Below are 9,604 nucleotides of genomic sequence, written 5' to 3'. Positions count from 1 at the left end.
AAGCGACACAGTTTGTTAATAATAAAAAGCAATATTCCAGTATCTCAGTATCATGTCTAACATCTGTTGCTTTAATGAAATATCTATAACAGCTTTGATCTTAGTTTATGTAACTACGGTATGTGATGGAGGAGGCCACATAAACATGATTCAGAAATGTAGGAGTTAATCCTGACATGTCAAAGAAGGTCATCTTAAATCCCTCTGCTGACCGACATCTACAGCCAGATCAGCCCAGTTGAGAGACAAGTTGTTCAAAAGTTCAAGTTCAAAAACGCTTTCCTAGTTAATATGTGCTGTTATGTACATGAACATCCAATGACAGCACTGCCTTTTAAAAAAAAAAGGTATGGCAATATAATTCCAATCAATCAAACAGTACAGAATTAGGAAAAGGATTGTTTCCTTAGTTTTACTTTTATTTTTCTTCAGGTTTTCTATCTTCTCTTTCCACGTATCTGTACATTTGTCAAAATTTCTGCCTAATTAGGTGTCTGAGAAAAAAAAAAGATAGGGACCAAAGAGTATGTGGTATGTTCAGTAGCCATGGAGACTGAAGAAAATGAAAGAGAAGGATCAAGGATGTAATGTATATCGCCTGCAAACCTGTACTCTTCAACTGTAAATTGAAGAGAACATTAACAACAAGGTGAAAAATAAGTATTTTGTTTTGAATTATTGATGTAAACAAACATTAAACAGCAGCAGAACACATTAATTTCAGTTTTAGTTGCTATCGTATGTAGCATTTGTGCCTCTACTAAAATATCAGTCAGTTTGGGAGTCATAATAACATAATAATATTAATAATAATAGCTTGGAAGTTTATAGAGCCTTTCCAGGGACCCTCGGATACTTTACATGAAGGCAGAACAAGTAACACACAAACAAAACAAACAAAAATGACCGCCTTGTGGTTGTTTGCTTCCGCCAACCAGCCAAATTGCAGTTTACATCCATGTCTGTCGCTTGTCTGACTTATATAATATCTGTAGACTTCTTAGCAATTTAATTTATTTGGCAAAACATGGATGTTTCACACACATCTTCAATTCGCCAGCACAGAAGATCTATACAATCACCACTGTTTCAAGGTGGGCACCCAAGATTAGTGTCAACAATTCAGTATTCGACCAAATGTCTCCCCTTCTGTTCCTGAGATATGGCGTTGAATAATAGCCAAAAAAGCATTTTTGCAGAAGATTATGATGTCAGTGAAGTGAAGTGACCTTTGACCTGTTGGATATAAAAATGTCATAAGTTAATCACTTTGATCAGAATTTTTTGCTATTAGACATTTGTGTGAAATGTTCAGACGTGTATAAAGTACTAGAGACCCATACTTGAGTAAAAGTACAAGTGCTCTATCAAAAAAGTGACTTGAGTAGAAGTTGAAGTGCTCTTTAAGCACCCCACTTAAGTAGAAGTACTAAAGTATTCAATATTTTTTGTACTTAAGTATTGCAAGTAGTTTATTTTAAAATGTACTACTCAAGTACTGAAAGTAAAAAAAAAAGTATTGTGTTATTTAGTTATTCAAGAAAGCAGTCAAACGTTTAAATATCATATTGTTTATATTATGGCAAATGTTTAGCTAAGGCTGTAGCCAAAGGAATTAACAAATATTAATTATATTAAAAATAACAAATTAACAAATACGGAAATAAAATGTACAATTATCACACTGTGCAAGTAAAATGAACATCCTCTCCAGCACAGTAACGATTAAACGTATCACACACTAGCTAGTAACATGTGTGATGAACAGGAAAGTTAGCAAGCTAGCAACACACAGATAAACTAGCTAGCAGCTTCACATCACAGGGTCAAACGGTTAACATTCAGGACTCACTGCAGACTGAAACAACTCAGGAATAGGAATACGTAAATTACGTAATTAGTGTACGTAACTAATGTACACACACTGTAAACTACACAGTCTCCGTAGCGTGAGGAATTCACAACAGTAACGAGTAACGATGCAGCACATAAAAAAAAATCTATTGGAGTAAAAGTATTAAACTCATCGAAAATATGTACTCAAGTAAAAGTGGAAGTAGGAGAAAAAAATAATACTCCAGTAGAGTACAGATACAGCCTTTTAGTACTTAAGTAGAGTAGTAAAGTAGTTCTACTTTGTTACTATACAGCTCTGGAAATGTTGTCATGATAAACGTAGGAATACTTGAGTTATGGCCAAACAAAAACGTCACAGTGACCTTGAGTCCCAATGGAAGGTTGTGCCAAAGTTGAAGAAATTCCCTCCAGGGGGTTCTGAGATATCGCGTTCACAAGAATGGGACAAACGGAAGTACGGAGGGACGGGCAGTGTAGGGGCTGCTACAAAGTCCACAGGGTGGCGTGGGGAGTGGTGCGCAGACCCATGACCAAGGACCGGAGGTTCGGGGACGGGGTGTAGGGGTGGAGGAGGTCTGATATGTACTAAGGGGGCGAGTGAATGAAGTGATTTGCACGGTTGGCTCCAATTCTGTGATTTTTTATGTTTTGTATTTGGACCACAGATTGTGACTGTGATTGTGGAAAAATATGTATTTTTCTCTTATTATCTAATCATTTCAAAATATGGTGTGAATGGGTTTATGACAAAATGAATGCTATTTGAACACTTTTAAGTGGGTCAGGCTTTTGTTATGTTTTTGACAATTTAATGTTCATTTATACTGTTTATAAATAAAGAGGAGATAAGTGATCTTTGGAGTCCTGTTTTACACAGAACATCCAAAAGAGCATAATCACTGTGTGGTCAGTGTTGTACTGTAACTTATTTATCCATTGATTTTCTGTTGATGAAGTTTGGGATTTTGTGGGAGGTGCTCTTTTCATTGTCTGCTCAACAACACTGGCTACTAATGGCTTGCTAATAATAATTTAAAATATTGTTGCCTCTGGCAGAAATGTATACACAACCTTCCTGTGTGTGCAAGAGGAACTTCCAACAGTAGAGGCTTTTGGGCAGCACATGCAAAAGCTTTCATGAGCTGGACATGGATTGGCTGTCATCCAGCATCTATAAATAGTTACATGTACACGTATTTAGAGAAACATGTTGAGGATTATCACTTTAATTCAAAGGCTGTGTGGCAGCATCTTAAAGAATTACTGGAGCTACAGAAAAATGGAGGCCGTTCATGTGACAATGTGCAGGCGGCTCAAATGTCGGAAGGCGCCTCTGTTTACTGTTGCAGAGGAATCAGGTTGTAACAGGTCAGTTGCTTTGGATCAGTGTATCATCCATCATCCTCTGGGCAGGGTAGGACAGGGGGAAACTGGTGACACTCGGGCTATTCCAGCTGATGATAACAAATCATGAAGATGCCAAAAGTTGAATCACTCCATAACTGATTGATTAAGAATTGCAGGTCAGTGGGGAAAGAAAACTATTAGAAGCTCAACGTCAATCACAGACGGTGGGCTAATTATTTGCAATAGAAGAAAAAAGTTCTAGTGCATAAAGTTTTATTGTTGTATGTAAATATGCAAGTTTTGTTTGTATTCCTGCAATAATCAGTTGCCAATAGTGCCAATCTGTAGGGTATTGTCAGACCGAGTATACTCTCCAAGCAATCTCCGTGAATTAAACTATAAGAAATGGTAATGTTAACATGCATTAAAGGTGCAGTAGGTAAGACTTATAAAACTAACTTTCTGTCATATTTGCTGAAACTGACCCTATGTTCCAGTAGAACTACATGAAGCAGGTCATTTAAAAAACAATCACTGCTCATGCACACGCATTCATTCTCCCTTGTGGGGGAAGGGGCTTAGGAGACCGGTATGGGCTTTAGCAGAAAGGGGGGAGGGACTGAGAAGTTGTTGATGTTCAAATTTTTTGGCTAAGTCCTGGATCTTCACAATCCTACCTACAGCACCTTTAAGATCAGAAAAATGTTAGGGCTGATACACAGCGTGGGAGTAAAAACTGCCTGAAAAGCAGATTTTTGAGGAAGGAGAGTTTAGAGACATTGGGTTGTTAAAGCATATACTTGATAATATTTAATAACAGTGATTCTGAGCTGGTTCATTTTATGTCGATGTTCAATGTTCAAGGTTAAGATTTGCAAGCATTGTTGATTAAACTATACATAACCAAATAAGGATAAAAGTCTAGCAGAACTACGACAAAGCCTTTTTTTTCATATAATTTCATTATTGGCGTCTTAATAGTGACAGTCATACATTAGTAAACAACGTTGAGTGTTAAAGGTTGTTGACTTCAAGTTAAAATCTCAAAGATCTCTGTTTCATTCTCTATGGCCATAAACGGTAATTGCAGGTGTGTTTTTGGATCTCACTTTCACTCACTGATGAAGACAGTGGAGGTAGTTTAAACTCATGAAGACTGTGAGATAGTTAAAAGCCCAGAAAAAGCAAGAAAGTAAGGAAGCCAATACCAGTGTTGGTACTGAAGAACGTTTGGGCATTAATAAACAGTAGGATGTTAGCTTTTCACTGTAAAACCTTGTATTACTAGCTTTTATGTATCAGTGCATCCCAGATATATAATTATAAGAAAATGTACTGCAATTATTGCTGAGGCTGGGTGACATCAAGTGCACTTTGTAAATCTACCAAATGTGACAGAACAAGAGGACACATTGTGAGAGCCATTGCAGATCTCCTTTAATTTGTAAACATATTTTCTACTTAAGTTATTACCTAACATAATTATAATTACTTCACAACAGCTGTGAAATACAAATTCCACTCCTAACTCACTCCCCCATCACAAAAAGCTTTTGAAACTAATTTAGCAGAATCTAATCTCAAGTATCCACGTTAAGTTCAGTGGGCCTGCTGAGCGTTGAAACATGACACTGAATCACAGCAACATCATCAGTAGAGCCGCTAAGACGAAGCGCTTCAGATGTATTATGAAGACTGAGCTGACTTAATATGGAGGTCCAAAGGATCTGGGAAGTACATACTGCGTTTTTTTTAAACATATACAAAACAATAGTGACAATTATATTTATTTAGGCTGTAAAACTTCTCTTTGGCCCTCTTTTTTTGTCATTGTCTACTTTATTTTTACCCCACCATACATTTTTTAAGAGGAAAAAAAAGGCAAGAAAACATTATTTTTTCTTATCACTTTTACAACACTTGACTACAGTTGAATATGTTTGACAGTGGAGTACAAGAAGTACAGGTACTCTAAATGACAAAATAAGCTGTTTATCAGCACTTTCAAAAATGTGAGTATCTGTTGGTATTAAACGGCAAACAAGCAGGGTTCTTATATGTTCGAATCACATGGTTTGTTACCTAATCACCATGCCTCCCTATGAGGTTTGGCAGTATTTAACACAACACATTTGTTCCTGACAGTCAAAAGTCATAATTCACACAGCCACTAGAGGTCCTTGTGAGGAATAGGCATTTGAACAAACTACAACGGTTATTTATCTTACAGATTTTTAGTAGAAGTCGTAGTAGTTTGTGTCAAAAGAAATATGGTGATTAACATAAAAAACAACACATATATATATACACATATATTGCTGAGGAATGAGCATGTAACAGCTTATTTTGGCATGTAACAGCTTATTTTGGCATGTAACAGCTTATTTTGGCAGTGGAATAATGGTGTTACAGCAGAGTAACGTTGTAATGTTGTCAATATATATATATATATATATATATATATATATATATATATATATATATATATATATATATACATATGTTGTTTAAGCTTTGAATACAATCTTCACAAGTAGGACATACACTGTGTTGATCCTAAACTTCCATGCAGTGAGTAACCATCCTCCTGCTTTTCTGAATTATATCTACCTACTGTTAGCATTGGATTGATCAGCATTAATTGGACACATGTCACCAGTAAAAGGATCCCTGGGTAGGTGTGGGGGGGGGGAAGCAAATGACCCAGAAGTGCCAAGTTTGCAGTATTCCAAGTCAAGTGTCCCAGCATGCATCAGCAACAGGTGGCGCCTTTATGAGTGTCCTGAGTGTTGCATGACAGCAACAGCTATGGGTTTATCACCACGGTCAAGGGAAGAGACAGGCTAGGGGAGGGGAGGAGGAACAGGAGTTGAATGTCAGTGGGTGAGACAGTCAAAGTGGGACTTAGTAAGGTGTGAAAATAAGGAGAGGGACATGGTATCTGGGGAAAAAACTCCCCCTTTGATGATGATAAATGAGAGTTTTAGGCACTTCTTTCTCGTTTTACATTATGTTGTAAAGAAATTAAGCAGATCCCCTTTTAGCTGGAAATAGAGACATCTCAGTTATCCCAAACGCTCCCTCAGCAGCCGAATCACATGATGGACAGAGAATTCCAGGGAGGCCACATTGACCTCGACCCCGGCTGTCTCAAAGCTAAAAGAGCCTCTGATCGTGACTCAAGCCAGTTGGGAGTCTCAACCAATCACGACTCTTGTGACCTGCAACAAAATGACCTAATACTTACTGTAAGATACATAACATCCACCTCCACCAGCCAACACAATTCAAAGAAGCAGTTTTTTGTGGAAAATTCCTCCTGGAAAAAAAAAAAAACAAAATAATAATTTATCTAACTTTTTCCCACACAAACCCCTACCCCCCCCCCCTCCCCTTTTTTTTTTTTTTTTTTTTTTTTTTTTTTTTTTTTTTTTAATTTTTTTTTTAACACAACACTTATTTTTTTTTTTGAATATCTAATTACCATAACCTTGCTTTACACCCCCGTTATTAAGACCTAATTTCGTCTACGTTCAACTTAATCTTTCAGCTAATAGCCCCGTGAAAACCAAATTTAGCTCAATGTGCTGGGTTGACAGGTTGACACCAGCTCCCACTCTTGTGTTGGCGGTACGCCAAGATGTGACTATTTGCATTCCTGCTAAATTGTCAATTAACATGTATGAAGACAGTATCATCTCTCATATCGAGGTACTACACACATCTGTTCAACCATCTGTTAACTGCGCCAATGCCAAAGCTGTGTATTGGCCATACAGCCAGAGAGAATTAAGTTTCTGCTGTACACACTTGTCTCCTCTTTAGAGTAATATGTAGTTGAGTGAATGATACGAATGTTCACAACTTGAAGACGTGGACAGTTATTTATTTTAATTATGCAATATATTTAATACCTGCTTCCGTGCCATATTTAGCATCAACAAGAATATACTTGCTTTTCACTTAAGTAAGTTTTACTTTATACTTCTACACCATGATATAATATTAAAATTTTTACTCCACTGCAATGACAGCTATCACTAGTTACTTTGCCGAATGAGAGTTCATGTGTAAAACAAATGAACGTACCAGCCCTAAAATCAGCTCTCTAATATATAACTGCATATTATGTAACTTTACTTTTGATAGTTTAAGCACATTTTGCTGATAATACTTGTACTTTTACATATGATGTTTTAATGGATGACTTTTGTATCATCACAAAAGAGAAATGAGGAGAATGATTTCTGTAGTTTATTTTGCAATGTTCAGCATATTTTGATTTCACAACACTGGGTCCTCTCAAAAGCTTCACATCTGTCTGAACAGCATGTTCCTCACTGCACTATTAATCTCAGGGATAACACAATTTAAGGCTGACTACTTTTAAAAGTTGTTAGGATAAAGACTGAAATCTGTCCCACTAACTTTCAGTGTGTCTCACTGAGTCAGGTGAAGGTAATACCACATACAGCACACTGCTTCCACTTGATTCACATCAGATCACAGGTTTTCTGGGTGTGATAAGCATTTCACTGCGTGACTGCAAGACTCTGGTCAATGTTTCTTAGTACATGTATACATGTATCTCTTACACAAGTATAATTCAGCCAAAATTGAGTTTTCCACGTTGTTGAGTCCATGACGGGGACAAGATGAATGCCACTTTAGAGTCGGAGAAGTGTGAAAAGTAAGCATTCAATTACTCTGGAGGTAAAGTATGTAAGTTTAGCTGCCTCTTCTACATCACTGGTTGGATGTGTGTGTGTGTGTGTGTGTGTGTGTGTGTGTGTGTGTGTGTGTGTGTGTGTGTGTATGTGTGTGTGTAAAAAGGTTTTATTTACTTAAACATCTTGGTTCAGAGGTGGAACAGAGGCCAAATCTCAACAACACACTGCAGCCAGAGATAACACATTTTCATTGAGTGTGCCATTGAACCTGAAAATAACATGAATACATGTCAATGTTTTGACAACGTTTGTGTGTGCCAAAAATAGAGAATGCTAGTGAGCTTAGAAAAGCGCAAACTCCCTGAAAAGGCCTGTGCAAATCAATGAACTCTGTGGGCTGTCAGTTCTGACCAGGATGTATCAGCATAGCAAAGCTAGCAGAGCAGTAAATCAGATACATAGTGTGACCTCGTCAGCCACTCGCTTCTAACAAGGATTGGGGGGCATTGCCTTTCCTGATTACGCTGGTGTACTCCCTGAAGCTCCATGGTTGATAAAAATGTCTCTCTGACACAATCAGATTATCCTGATGAAAGTAGTGCAGCCACAGACACCTGAGGAGGAGAGCTGTTGCAGCACTGTTGCCTGGGAAAATGTAACCTTTGCAGTTTAGCTGCTCTCAATGCAAAGAAAATCCTTCTTATTATACTGTAATTTTCAAATAACACCGCAATTACATTTGGCAACGCGTACAGCAGATTTCATGTCAAATGATGCAAACTAACAAACCAATGGATGCTCTAAAGACAAATACAAAATACAGCTACCTACGTCTGGCAAAAATGAAGTGGGAAAATGCAACATTGACCGAGATGGATCACAACGAAAGCGAGTGAGATAAGACATTGCTTGAGGGAGCCGGCTCAAAAGACAGACTGGAGTAATAGGTAGATATGGACGGTAAATGAAGTGTAAGAGAGGCAACAGGGAGCTAGAGGAGGTGGAGTGTGAACTATGACAGGGACCATTAGAAACAGATGCAGACACAGTTGTAAGGAGCAAATAGGCATGATGTAGGTCAAGACATTTGGATTCTAAGCCATCACTGTACTCATATACCTGAAAGCTTTAATCGGGAAACAGTAAACAGAATGATAACGTGAGAAATGGCACATTATAGGGAAGAACTTGGACAGCAAGTTATGTAAGGCTAGCTAGCGCTTCACTGCAGTTATGGAAGGAAACACTCAGAGATTTTGATAATAAAAAGACTGTAACTTTGGAAGATTTGATTTGATTTGTCTAACTCATATTGTCAGTACTTTGTGATTTTGCCCCCATTTAAAAAAAACCTGTTTCAATGTATTCAAGACAGGAAAATGTGGACCTATACTTTAACACATGAAAAGTTGTTTCTCTCAGTTTTGCAACTTAAATAATAATAAAAAAGGCAGCCACTTTAGAACTGATGAACCACTCCTTGGTAACATGGTATGCCATTGTTCTTGCATTATTACAAAATGGCACATTATAGGGAAGAACTTGGACAGCAAGTTATGTAAGGCTAGCTAGCGCTTCACTGCAGTTATAGAAGGAAACACTCAGAGATTTTGATAATAAAAAGACTGTAACTTTGGAAGATTTGATTTGATTTGTCTAACTCATATTGTCAGTACTTTGTGATTTTGCCCCCCCCCCATTTAAAAAAAACCTGTTTCAATGTATTCAAG

The sequence above is a fragment of the Perca fluviatilis genome, chromosome 4 (assembly GCF_010015445.1).
Source record: "Perca fluviatilis chromosome 4, GENO_Pfluv_1.0, whole genome shotgun sequence".
Taxonomy (NCBI): Eukaryota; Metazoa; Chordata; class Actinopteri; order Perciformes; family Percidae; genus Perca; species Perca fluviatilis.
This window is presented reverse-complemented; position numbering follows the sequence as displayed.